This window comes from Sceloporus occidentalis, unplaced genomic scaffold (genome assembly GCF_023333645.1).
Source record: "Sceloporus occidentalis isolate IW3139 unplaced genomic scaffold, rSceOcc1.0.p SCAF_2, whole genome shotgun sequence".
Lineage (NCBI taxonomy): Eukaryota > Metazoa > Chordata > Lepidosauria > Squamata > Phrynosomatidae > Sceloporus > Sceloporus occidentalis.
Genome location: NW_028316982.1, coordinates 79,170,431 through 79,185,207, shown reverse-complemented (window position 1 = coordinate 79,185,207; position 14,777 = coordinate 79,170,431). Strand labels below are relative to the sequence as shown.

The window sequence follows — 14,777 nt, the reverse complement described above, 5'->3', positions numbered from 1 at the left end:
TCTTTTTATAGTGCCATGGATTTGAGTGTCACTTGGCCCAGGTTAAAGAGAGAAATTCAAGCATCTGTTACAGTGCTTGTGTGAACTGAATGGATGTAATTTTAAAAAGAAAGCTATATAATCCACTGAAGTGTTTCAATAGCAAGAAAAAACTTTGTGTGGGATCAGAGATGGACAGGATGGGGTAGATGGGGAAATAAGCCAGAAAAGAAAAGAAAAAGAAAAAAGAACAAGCAAGGAGTGAGGGAACAGAGGAGTTGTAGGTCCAGATGATACATAGCAAATAATAGCCCTCTTTTGCTTAAAGGGTCTGTAAGTATTAGCTTTGCAGATACAGTATTGTATCTTGTGAATGCTGAAATAGACAGATAATTTCAGTGATGTGGTGCCCATTCTGGTTAAGGGGCGAGAAAGGTACAACAGACAATGATAGTCAGAGTCAGGGGTGCAGCAGCCACCACATAAACATATATGTGCACATGGACATGGACACAGATGCCCAGAGTCATTGTATACCTTGAAGATCTCTCTAATGTGAGTAATCCCTCCAATGATGATGAACACAACTATTCTTCACACTGTTCCTGGGGCCAATTTGTCATCTGGGGACCATTTGTTTGGTGATAAGTCTCTCCATTCTTAGGCTACTTCTCAGATGACAGACACACTGTTAGGATGCTCTGGGGCTAACCAAAAGCCTAATTAGTCTAGCAGAACCTGTTAGAACAGATTTTGAGATCTATAGGTTATCCCCACAACACAATGAGACACAATGCCTTGTGAAGTGTTCACACATTTTTCTACATTTCATTGTGCTACAGCCTGGGATCAAAGTGCATTTAATTGGCAAAATATCTATCTCTCATGAACAGAAAGCTCCCTAAAAATACCCTTCAGTATGTTATTGTAAAACGGAAAGAATATAGCAAGATGGCCATCTTCTAATGACTGGGTAAAAAAGCTGGGCGGCAATGACAGTGACATTTTAATCAGAATAATAAGGGCATTAATCAGAAAAGCCACCAAGAAGCCAGTAGTAATGCTAGAGGAAGTGGGAAGATTCAAATTGGAAATGGCAGAGATATTCACAGGACAACTATGCTTAGACGTTCCACATAGCTGGGCTTCATGAGAAAGTGGCAAGGAAAAAAAAAGCACATTTCTGAAACAAACATGTATCAAAGCCTGTTTGTGGAGTTTGCCAGAAGGCATGATGAGACCAAAACTGAACTTCTGGCCTTGTTGCAAAACTCTGCAAGGTAGAAAGTCAACACTGTCCATCACCCTAAGACCAACACCCCCATATTGAAGTATGCTGGTGGTAGTGCCATGGTGTCAGGATGCTTTTCCCTTGGTAGGGAGTGAGAAAGTTGGATGGAGTCCAATATAGGGCAATTTTATGGGAAAATCTGTTTCAGGCTAGAATAGATATGGAGTGGTGGTAGTGGATGAATTAATTTTCAAGCAAGGCAATGGTTATAAATATACAGCCAAAGCAACACTGGAGAAGTTTAAAAAGAAGCTCAATGTCTTAGAATCACCCAGTCAAAACCCCAATCTTACTGTGGCAAATCTGTGGCAAGAACTGAATGTTCAGCAACGATTTACAGCACTTTTACCAAAAATAATGGGCAAAAATCTGTAGGATCTAGATACCCAAAATTGATAGAGGCTCTCATCTCAGCCAAAGTGCTCCTACCCAACCAGGTAAATGCTTATGCAACCAACAAGTGCCAGTTTGTCATTGTTTAATTGTTTGTGACATAATTAAATCTATTTTTCACCTATGTAGTGTGAAATATCCTGTGTACCGCAAGTGATAACAATTTCAGTTAAATCCATTTCAAATCAGGGTGTAACACCACAAAATGTGAAAAAGTCGAAGAGGTGTGTGGTGTGTGTGTGTGTGTGTGTGTGTAAATAATTATTGCAATACTCTGGATAATTTATACATTATATTTTAAAAAGTAACATATCACATACATTTAATTAGAACAGAACCATTTAAAATTGCAGTGATAAAAAGGCTCACATGTATGAATTAAAATGGCCCTATATTTAAATGTTCAAACATTTATGTGATATTAAGAAAGCAACCAAAGACTGCTGAATATTGACTGTGTTGTCAGAAAGACAATCAGATGGTTTGGGTTACAGAGACTGCTTCTTTCTTACGTTTAAAGGTCTTTCTATACTCTTTTCCTCCAATGGTCTTGTGAGTATTCAAAAATTACAATTGATCTCACTGGTTCAATCAATAACACCCAACTCTTTCTCCCCTATGTAGCAACAAAAGAAAAAAGAGACATTCTGTAATGTGTTTGGTCTACAGATCAATCTGGAACCAGTTAGGAGCACATTAGGCTACAAATAGGCCTTGGCAGATATTGCTGTAAGTAGAGTCCTCACAAGCACTACAGAGATTTCAAACTTTGTCCTTTAAATTTGCCTTTCCGTGACTCTCATGATAACCCCCTCCCTCCCAAAAAAGCGTAAAAACACCTCAGTGAATTTTGTGTGCTTTAAGCCATCTCTTCCTGCCCTATAATTAAAGGGTCGCTCAGTGGTTTGTTGCTGTTATTGTCGAGTGCCTTCAAGTCATTTCTAACTTATGATGATGACCCTCAGATACTCCTAGGTAATTAAAAGATAAAGGGTACAGGCTTCTTTGATAAATTGGCCTAGAATTTGCACATACAGATTTATATGTGCATCTGCAAAGCTGGAATTGCTACAAATAATTCAGATTTCAGGAAAGCATGTAGAAACAATAGTTAAAATGGATGTACTGCTGAACTAAAGCAACATATCTAGCTGACAGATCTCTGGCAGGTTATTCCACAACCAGGACTTGACTGAAGAAAATGTCCTCTGGATAACAGTTGTCTGCCTAGTTTTGGCTGACAGATATTCCCCAGAGGTCTTGAGTGTAGAGCAGGGGTAGGCAATCTTTTTGAGCCGGGGGCCGGGTTGCTGTCCCTCAGACAACTGGGGGGCCAAAGCCAAAAAATAAATAATTAAATAATTTTTTTAAAAAAATTAAATATATAAATAAACCAGGACAAATGTAGGACAAAATTTTCAAATGGAAGACACTTGTTTTAAAAAAATGGAGGACACATGAAAAAATTTGCTGATTTTTAAAAAAAATGTTAATATAAATGCATGTTTCTGAGGCTTCTATAGACAACTGCCCCCCAAAGGCCCCAGCGGCAATTGGCGGCAGGACCAGGCTAGGGCCAGTCCCAAGGCCTCGCCGGGCCACATCCGGCCCGCGGGCCGCAGGTTGCCTACCCCTGGTGTAGAGGATGGATTATGTGGAAGATGGTGATCTTACATCGGGACCAAGTAGGAACTTAAAAATAACAGCCAACACTTAGTACCTTGCCTGAAAGTTAGGTGACAGCCAGTGGATTGATTTAAATCATAGGAGCTTATCACTCATCTGTTTAAACTGGCTCCAGCCCCCCAGGCCAGGATGCAGGATGAAGGCGGGGATTATCGCTTACTAAATTGCTGCCGAACCACCAGCCACCATCAGCTTGCATCCAAGCTGGATCCCAGCTGTACTCCACCAGCACTTTTTAGAAGTCAGAAAGCTTCCAACTTCTAAAAAGTGCTGGCAGATTGTGGCTGGGTCCTGGCTGGGACCTGGGCTGATGGTGGCCGGTGGTTCGGTGGTAATTTAGTGAACGATAATCCCTGCCTTCATCCCATATCCTGGCTCCAGCCCAGGAAACTAGAACTAGTTTTAAAAGAAGCAATAAGCTCCTTAGTGTATTGCCATTACGCCTAGATGTTTTAATAATTAATCTGGATGCCTTGTTTTGAACTAATTTAAGTTTCTGAACTTGGTACAGAGGTAGTCTGATATACAGCACACTGCAAAAGTCCAGCCTTGAAGTTCCCAGTGTGTCCACTGCCATATTTAGACCCTACAGCACCAGGTGGGGGCAGAGCTGGCATAACACCAAAGCTGATAGTAAGCATCCTAGCCACCATATCTATCTGGGCTGTCATTTGGAGCAACCAGAAGCATCCCCAGGTGGCAAGCACAGTCTTTCAGAGGGAGTGTAACTTCATCCAAGACTGTTTGACACAGCCCAAGCCCAGGTTAGGACCCTTGACAGTAAGCACATCTATCTTGACTGGATTCAGCTTCAGGGTTTCCCCCCCTCTTTTTCCTGTAGTAGCCCATTATCTCTTCCAGACATTCATTCAGAGGAAGCACACTATCCTTAGCTGATGCTATTTCTGAGGGTATGGAGACGTATGTTTGGGTGTCATCAACATACTAAAAACACCCTTCCCCATGCCTCTGGATGATCTCTCCCAGCAATTTCATACAGATGTTAAGTAGCATTGAGGATAGAATGGTACTTTGTGGTATGTCAGATATAGCTTTCTTGAGGAACAGCTATCCCAAAGCATCAGCATTTAGAACCTATCTGAGAGACAAGATGCAAAGTTGACTGTTCAGTAGTTGCTCCAATCCTCTCCCTGCCTCCTTTTTTTTCAAAGATGGAAACAACATTCAGCCTCCTCCATTCTTCTGCTTCCCAACTATATGCACAAACTGTTTAGTGATCTGTTCTAGAATTTTTCCCTGCTATCAGCATAAATCTCATTAATAGGTAGTTGCTTGGATCCCCCCCCCTTTTTTTCCCCCTTTTTTGAAGATGGGGAAATTTGTCCTCCTCTAAACTGTTTTCCTCTTCATTTTAACCAAGAATTCTCAAAGAATACGGACAGTGGCTCTGAAATTACATCTAAAAATTCCATTAGTGCCCTTGTATGTAGTTCTTTCAGACTGAACACTTGAATTCATTTAGCATTTACTCTGAGGTTTGGTTCTAGGACCCCCTGTGGATACCAAAATCTGTGGATGCTCAAGTCCCATTAAATACAATGGCATAATAAAATGGTTCCCTTCATATAAAATGGCAAAACCAAGGTTTACTTTTTGGAATGGTTAATATTTTCAAACTAATGATGCTTGAATCAGTGGATAAAAAAATCCATGGATATGGAGAGCTGACTGTAGTTTGGTATTCCTGTTCTATCTATTTACCTATTCTGTTGTAGTTGCACCAATTAGAACATGTTTTCCTTTGGGGAGAAGACTGAATCAAAATTGATCTTGGACAGTTCCACCTCCACTCTGTCTCCATTAACATTTCACTATCTTTTCCATACTGTGACTCTACCATTTCCTGTTGTGGAGCTTCAGCCAACATGAGATAGCTTTAACACTGTTCCTAAATCAATATGCTTGGAGATCATTGAACACTGATGGCAATTCCATAGAAATGAATGCATTTGTGTAGCCCCCCCCCCCCCCCCCGCCGCTTTGGCCTGTTTTGTTGTTAATTTCTGAAAAAAACTTCTATTAAATAAGCAGTATATAACTTGGGCCAGTTTTACAGTGTTTGCTTGGATAACACAATATTAACCTTGGCTTGGAACATGATGATTCAGATGTCAGAATGCAAATATTTCTTTCTTCAGTCTGCAAAAATGATTTAAATCAGGAAGTGGAGACTGTTTTTAATGTTTGCATTGCAATATTATTTAATTATTTTAATTAAAAAAATCTTTTGAGTAAGTGTGTCTGATAAATGTCTGAAGTTTTACTTAGATAACATATTTTCAATACATTAGCAACTGTAGAATCATTTACGTTATTACTTCATTTAAAAAAATGCTGAGCAAATTTGGTTATGAATAGACCCAACAACTTCATGATGCTGTCAACTAACACAGAAGAATTGGCTTTATCACTGTGCCTAAGTACTACCTGATGTCTATAGTAGCACTTATTGCTTTAGATTTGGCTCATCAAATGTGTTTTACTGCTATGTTATATTCTAAATTATCTTTAAGAGAATCCATCCTAGTGCTCTAACACATTCAGGAACATTCTGAAAAGGAGAGTTCTAACATATTCTATACCCCCACTTCCTTTTTAGTTGCTTTGACATACCTAAGTATTCATCTGAGATTAATAAACATAAAATAGAATTAGTTTTAAAGTGTTAATTGAATCAGAGCAGCTTTTACACAGCATGCGTTCAATAAATGTATGAATCCATTAGTCCTCCAGCATCCCTGCTACATTAACCCATGGACTGCTCAGTAATAAAATGCAAAGGACAATTAAAGTTGTTGTTGGATTCCTTTTCTTTTATTGTGAACAGCTTGGGTTCATAGACCATAATCTATGTCTTCGAAAGATTAAACATGTCAGATCCAATTAACTAAAATGTTTTTTGGCATGGATTCAGGCAGAGGTCTCTTTGGATGCATCTACACTGCCGAAATAATGCAGCCTGCCATGACTCCATTCTACAGAATCTTGGGATTTGTAATTTTGTGAGACACCAGCACTGGTTGGCAGAGAAAGGTAAAAACTGTGTAAAATTTCAAATCTCAGGATTCCATAGGATGGAGCTACAGTACTTAGAGGTGTCACACTGTATTATTTCTGCAATGTAGATGTACCCTTGGAAAATATGAAATCTAATCTGACTTGTGTACTGTCAAAGCTTGACAGTAATATTATGACACCTAAGAAAGACATGAAAATAATCAAGTGATAAGGCCATTATTCAAATGAAAAGAAATTTCATTCTGCAACAGACAAGTGCTAAATAATTGTGGAGTCTTAGGGAGACAAAGTAGAGGCAGTGTTTGAAAAGGGTCACAACTTGACCAATGCTCTCTATTACCATGAAATGTTTCCCAAGAAAATGGGAGGAAAATTCCACATGTTCACAAAGAACAGGGGGGAAAGTCATCTTCTTTCTAGTTTCATAACGAACAGGATAAATTTGGTTCCACATTCGTATTATAATTCAAATAGTATGGGAAAAGAGTGAATTTATTCTTTCAGATAATATAAAGCTGTACTGTATTTATAATTAATGTCATCATACTAGCCTTCATGCTATTTAAACAGGAAATAAAAGAATGATTCTAAATGGTACATTCTCTTTAACTTTTATATATCATAGTTCAATACAAAAAAATAAAAGAAAATGCATAAACTACTTTTACAGTTCCTTGTTGTTGGTGGTTTTATTGTGTGCCTTCAAGTTAATTCTGATTTATGGCAATCCTGAGACGAACCTATCTCTGAAGCTGAGAGAGTGGGTTTCCATGGCTAGCTTCAGAATTTTCTACTTTTTGTATTTTATGAGTTCTCATAGGTATCTCTTTTCAAACTGGAACATTTCCACACATCCATATACATTTAAAATGACTACTAGAATTGAACATCCTACTCTATTTTATACTCTATATACGTCCATGCCTATAAGAATTTGTTGTTGCTGCTGCTGTGTTCCTTCAAGTCATTTCTGACTTATGGCACCTTAACTCCTATCATAGGGTTTTCTTGTCAAGTTTTTTTTCAGAAGGAGCTTGCCATTGCTATCCTCAGAGACTGAGAGATTGTGACTTGCCCAAGGTCACCCAGTGGGTTTCCATAGCAGAGCAGGGATTTGAACCCTGGACTCCAGAGTCATAGTCCAAGAATAAACAGGGCCAAAAACTCTGGGGAATTTAATACCACATGAAGATCATTTACAGTTGGTAGAAATCTTGGCATCTAAAGCAGTGCATGAGGATCTTTAATAATGCATTCCATTGCACTTGAATCCACCTGATGAGCTTCTTCTCAAAGTATGGAGAGTGGAAGGGGGAAAACCATGAATCCATCAGCATTGCTTCCAGGGTGGGAGAAACAAAGCAGTGGTGGAAGGAAGCCCATCTCACTATCCGGACAGACCTCACTCTTGTTTGTCTGGTTTGCTAAAATACAAACCCAGTTCAAAGCATGCTCTTCTAAAATTGTGATCTTTGATTGTTGTGGCAAATGATATTTCTGAGCATGCCTGGGAAGTGTCATTTCCAACTTTGATCCTGAGCAGGTAAGATAGAGACATGGCAAATTCATGAGAAACAATGTGGAGTCGAAGGCTTCATGGCTGGCATCCATAGTTTTTGTGGGGTTTTCGGGCTATGTGGCCATGTTCTAGAAGAGTTTCTTCTTGACATTTCGCCAGCATCTGTGGCTGGCATTTTCAGCATTCTCTGAAGATGCCAGCCACAGATACTGGCGAAACGTCAGGAAGAAACTTCTAGAATATGGCCACATAGCCCGAAAACTCCACAAAAAACTAATGAGAAACACTTGGTGTCACCTTCAAACAAAGTTGGTAATGTTTCTTTCTTCTTATCCCCTTAGGTTTTTGCATTTTGAAGAGAATGCTTATGTAAATCCAGTCATAGTTGACTAGAGGCTGCCCATCTCTAAACTAAACCTTTGATATTGGTGATCTTAAGATTTAAGGAACTCAGCCAGTAGCTTTCTTTGACAAAAGTATACCAATAGCTTTGTTTTGTGGAATTCGAGTAAACAATTCCCCTAGATGCTTGAGCAAGCAACCTGGGCTCATAGAATCACAGAATCTTAGGAGATTATCACATGGCAAAAAAGACTTTCTTTTCCCATCCTTATTGTGTGAAAGATATCAGATTGCATCACAGTTATCTGCTCATTATCCCGTCACTGAAGTGGAATTCTCCGCGATCACACAAAAGACTATCAGATGATGTCACACTTATCCTGTCATTGTCCCTTCAGTGAAGCGGAATTGTCCTGTCATTTCTCATTAAGAGAAGTTTCTGTTATTCAAAAGTGACAGGACAATTCAACTTCATTGACAGGATAATGCCAGGATGAGTTGGACATGTGTGATAGTATTTTGTGCAATCATGCGATAAGGACAGGATAAGGATGGGAGCAATCTGCTTCTCTCTCGTCCTTTGTCCCCTCATCTGATAATCTCCATAGAGTAGGAAGAGACCTCAAGGACCATCCAGTCCAACTCCCTGCCATGCAGAAACACAGGCGGGATACAAACCGCTGCTTTGCGGCGCTTCCCCGCCGCCGCCATTTGCTCCGTGCGGGAGCTGCAGCAGCCAAACCGCGCGGCTCCCACGCGGAGCAAAAAAGAAGCTCCATTTCGGAGCTTCTTCTTGCGGCGCACTGATGATGTCGCGAAGCGCCGCTGGCGCATTCGCGACGTCATAGGCGCCGCGACAGGTCTGGATGCTATGCGTCCAGTACGTAAAGATGGCGGCGCCCATGTGGAAGGGGCGCCACCATCTTGTACGTATAGGATACGTACTAGGGTTAGGGGGTGCGGAAGCACTGCCCCTTCCTAACCCTAGTACGTATCCTATACGTACTATATGGCGGTTTGTATCCCGCCACAGAATCAAAGCAATCCCAACAGCCTCTGGCCATCCAGCCTCTGTTTAAAGACCTCCAAAGAAGGACACTCCAGCACTCTCTGAGGGAGTGTTTTCCACTATTGAGCAGGTCTTGCTGTCAGGAAGTTCTTCCTAATGTTGAGGTGGAATCTCTTTTCCTGTAGTTTGTATCCATTCCTCCAGGTCCTATTCTTTGAAGCTGCAAAAAACCAAGATTACTCCATCCTCAGTATGACACCCCTTTAAATATTTAAACATAGCTATCATAATTACCTCTTAACCTTCTCTTCTCCAGCTAAACATACCTAGATCTCTAAATGACTCTTCAAAGAACATGGTTTCTAGTCCTTCATCAGATTTCCCAGGTGAAAGATAGCTCTGAGGTCTGCTGCAGCAATGAGAAGGGAATGACATGGGTAGACTCCTGGATATGTAGAATGAACTATATGCCTTTCTACTATGGACAAGGGAGTTATAATTTTGTTTTAATGCCCATCTGTGTAAAAACAAACATACAAAACCTCTGAGTTGTAAAAGAACATCTTTTTGCTACTGAACATGTTGTTCCACAACTACTTATCTTACATTTAGCATGATTTTTTTTTCTGATTCATCTTTGCAAGGTTCACAGTGGCTTAGTTTGCTAGTTTGATTGCTGACACATCTCTGAGGAAATCACACTGTGGAAGGGAAATAGATTAATCATCAGATTTATACATCCTTTAATGTTTGCCTTGGTCCTAAGAAACAGGCCAAAATGTATCACTTGATACATCCATGGCAAAATATTAACTGAAAATATGCAAACAAGTTTCCCACTTATTTTTGGGAAGGGGAAAGGCTTTAATAGAGCAGCATAGGCCAACGTTCTGTTATTTTAAATTTTCTCCATCAACAAGCTTAACATCTGTTATATAATCCTCCTACACAAAATCCAGAAGGTACTTTTGGGCTCATTAAATACTTGACTGCTGCTGCACAGTAATAGGATTTCCTCTCCTTCATTCTCTTCACTCAGACGTATTAGTTGCATTCATTTTCTTCTATTTTTGGCCATTATGACATAAATGGATTACGATGTTTCAGAATGCATTGTCTATAAGCATAAAATTTCCTCTTTAATGTGAAACACAGTTTGCTAATGAACAAAGCATTCTTCTTCCCACATGTCATGATAAGAGGTCTGTGCAGTTGTTATATAAGCATGTTTGATCAACATGTGAAGAAGGAAGTGAGCTAACCCTGTCCCCAATTACACTTTCCTGACATGGAGAGGTGATTCTAAATGGAAGAACTTTTGAGGAAGTAGACTGAAGTCTACGAAAGCTCATGCTGCCAATTTCTTTCTCTCAGTTAGTCTCAAAGGTGCTACAAGATCCCTCCACATACTTTCTCTACACATGGATACTATCCCTGAAATGTGGGGTGGGGGGACAGTTTCTTTTTGATGATGTGGTTGTTTCTGAACTTGATTAAATAGAAAAGAATCAATGCATAGGAGTGTGTGGTAGATTCATTGCCTTCCATGTGAGGGCTGCAATAGATAGATTCAGTTTATTGATTCATTGCAAAATATACATGATAAAGATATGAAAGCATAAGCAGATAAAATTAAATATAAAATATATGCAAAATGCATGTGTACAGTCTAAAATTATTTATGGATTTTGCTGTCTACAGCCAATAAATGCATCATTCAGAAGATCCTAAGTATTACCTGTAGGTATATCATTCTTTGCCAGCTTGAGGTGTCTACCATCTTAGGTTAAAAAAAAAAGTTCTTTTTCCTCCTATCAATGCAACAATGAATAAAAAGGTATACAGTTTGTGGATTTGCATTTCCTGATCACTGGATTTATGTAGGGTTACCATTGTTATTGTGTACCTTTAAGTCATTTCCATCTTATGGCAACCCTAAAGTGAACCTATCACAGGTTTTTCTGGGGCCGAGAGTGTGTGCCTCACTCAAGGTCACCCAATGGGTTTCCATGGTCATGCAGGGAATCAAACCCTGATGTCCAGAGTCATAGTACAATGCTCAAAACACTGTGCCATGTTGGCTATCAGGGTGACTTTACAATATATCCTGCTTTTGTTGGCTAGGTCCTCTTTTTCCGACCTACAATTTCTGTCTGGGTGATTTTTTTAAAAAAATATCCAGGATTTTGATAATGATAGCAGCTACTTCACCTCTGCCATTGAGAACTCCTCTAGGAGAAGGGATGGAAGCAGGCCCAATGGAGCACTCAGAGAGAGAAAGACTGACTCTTGGGGAGAGAAGGGAAACAGACCTGGAGGGGGAAGACAAGCTAGCAAAACAAGGCAGTTGAGGGAGCCTCCTGTTGTTTAGGGGCAATGAGTGGATTGGTGGAACTTGTGAAGCATTTTGGAAGAGGCAGAAAATGGAGAAAGGGAAGACAAAATTGCTGTTATTTAAATACAGTAAAAGTTAGGAATATTTCTAATAGCAATTGTCATAGCTTATATAGAAGCAATCACTGCCTTGAAGTAGTTGTTAAAAAAAATCTTCTTCATCTTCTTGCTTTTCAGACTATGGTAACCCTAGATTTATGCATATTGCTTTTGCATTCATTGCAACCTGACTGAAAAGGGGGAAAATAAACATGTATCTTCACATCTAGAAAGGAAAGACATTTTGCAACACATATCTCAACCATATTTTATGGCTGAAAACACACAGGCTGACATAAAGTTATTTGGGCTCATTTTAATTAGATTATTTATATCTTTGTAAATGAATACATTTTCCCAAAAAGTTTTTTATTGAATCAAATTGAAACTCAACTATTAAGACAATTTGATTATTTTAAAAAAAAAATATGATTGAGACTAGTCCTTTTTTTTAATAATAGATTTTATTTGTTAAAAAAGACAAAACAGCAACAACAGATACTAAACAGTAGACAAAACAAAATAAAACAAAATACAAAAAAAAAATCATTCTAACAATAACCCATCTCTATTCCTTTACGTTCTAAACTAAATGCCAACAAATAAGAATAGACATTTAAAATCCCTTCCCTTCCTCCAAGTTGAAGACAACTGATTACTATGAACTTTCTCTATTAGTCTTATCCCTTACTTTGTTACGTTAGTTCGAACATTTCCCTATTATAGTGTTACATGTTATATCAGAGTGTATCTATTATCATTTTTCATTATACATTTTTGTAAATTCTAAGATTGATACATTATATAGTCAATATCACCTTCAAGTCATATTCTATTCAATGTTCGAACAACCACTTTTTTCTTTTTGTACACTCCTGCATCTTCTTAGTGTTATTGTTCCCCTTATGTAATCATCACTTTACCTTCTTGATATTACAGGTGACTCTTAAGTCAGTATTGTTGAACACTGCATTGTACTACATGAACAAACTATTTTCTTTTATGTTCCTAACATTTTACCCTTTTTATGTTCTATTCCGGTGTTTCTTTATTTGTTCTATACAATGATCTATAATGGGTGCCCACATACCTTCCCATCTTGTTTCATCTCCATTTCTTAATAAATCTGTGAGTCTATCGGATTCTGTCATATCAAGTATTTTCACATACCAATCTTTTACCTGCAGATTATCTTTACTTTTCCATCTTCTTGCTATTATCATTCTTGCAGCACTTATCATGTAAAATATTATTTTCCCATAATCTTTTTCTAATTCTTTATCGTTTATCATGCCCAACAAAAAAAAAAATTGGTTCAAATTTAATTCTTGTGTTGAGTATATTCTCCATCTCTTTATGAATTTGGCTCCAAAAGTTTTTAATTTTTTTACACTCCCACCACATATGTATGTAATTTGCTTTTTTGCATTTACAATTCCAACATTCTTTCCTATTGTGATTGTCCATCTTACCCAATATTTCCGGGGTTATATACCACCTGTATTGCATCTTTAGATAATTTTCTTTTACATCTGTACTTAGGGTATATTTCAGCCTAGTTTTCCAGTTTTTTTCCCATTCTTCCAATAGTATTGGTGTTTTTAAATCTTGTGCCCATTTTATCATAAAATATTTGACTGTTTCATCCTCCATCTCTATTTTTAACAATAACTTGTATAATTTGGCAATAATGTGTTCAGTGTCTTTCATCATCAAAAGTCCAAATGTTGAATCTTCTATTTCTATTTGGTGTTTTTTGCTATCTAATTTGAATCTTTCTAGAATTTGTCTGTATAAGAACCAGTTAACGCTAAAGCCTTCTTCTGTCAATTCTTCCATTGTTTTAATTTTAAATTTCCCTTCTTCCAGTTTTAATAAATCCTTATATCTTACCCATTCCGTTTCCTTCATTCTTTCTCTCCTAAAAAAAGCTTCGTTTATCGACGCCCACCCTGGGATTTTGGTTACAAAGAAGGGTTTATATTTCTGCCAAATTCTTAGTAGTGATCTTCTTAAGTAATGATTATTGAAATTTTTATTTATCCTGATTTGATCATATAGTAGATACCCATGCCACCCTGCCACATTATCGAAACCTTCCAATTGTAAAATTTTATTATTCTTAATTTGTACCCAGTCTCTGATCCAAGCCAAACAGCATGCATGATAATACAATTTGTAATTCGGTAATCCTACCCCACCGTTTTCTTTATTATCTTGTAGTACTTTAAATTTGATTCTTGCTTTCTTTTTATTCCAGATGAATTTGGATAATGCTTTATCCCATTCTTTAAAGGGTTTATCGTTATTTATAATAGGGAGGTTTTGGAATAAGAATAGTAGTTTAGGGGTAACACACATTTGAATCGCTGCGATTTTCCCTAGCCATGATATTCGTAGACCCGCCCAGCTTTCTAAATCCTTTTTTATATTATTCCACAATGGTATGTAATTATTTTTAAATAGATCCGAATTTTTCCTTGTAATGTTTATTCCTAAATATTTTACTTTACTTTTAATTTCAAATTTAGACAGGGTACTAATTTTCTCACACTCCTCCTGATTTATATTCAGGGGTAAAATAATTGATTTTTCCCTGTTTATTTTTAAGCCTGCATATTTCCCATATTCTTCTATTGATTTAAGTAGGTGTGTCATACCTTCCACTGGATTTGATAAGATTATTGCCAAATCATCTGCATATGCTAATACTTTATATTCGAAACTTCTTATTTTTATACCCGCAATTTTCTTATCCTGTCTAATTTTATTATTCAATATTTCCAAGGCGGTAATAAAAAGAAGGGGGGATAGGGGGCAACCTTGTCTAGTACCTTTACTTATTTTAATACTTTTTGTCATTTCCCCGTTGATCAATAGTTTGGAGTTTTGTTCTTTATAAATTTCCTTGATCCATTTTATGTAATTTTCGCCTAATTCCATTTTTCTTAATACAGCAAACATAAATTCCCAGTTTAAGTTGTCAAATGCTTTTTGGGCGTCTAAGAAAATTACAGCTACCTGTTTGTCTGGTCTCTTCTCGCAATACTCAATCATATTTATAATAATTCTTATGTTATCCTTAA

General features: G+C 37.9%; 1 protein-coding gene across 1 annotated transcript in view; it reads left to right on the top strand.

Annotated features, from left to right (window-relative positions):
• Positions 1 to 14,777, top strand: part of CPXM2 (carboxypeptidase X, M14 family member 2) — a 106,587-nt gene that overhangs the window by 74,383 nt on the left and 17,427 nt on the right. The window lies entirely within an intron of this gene.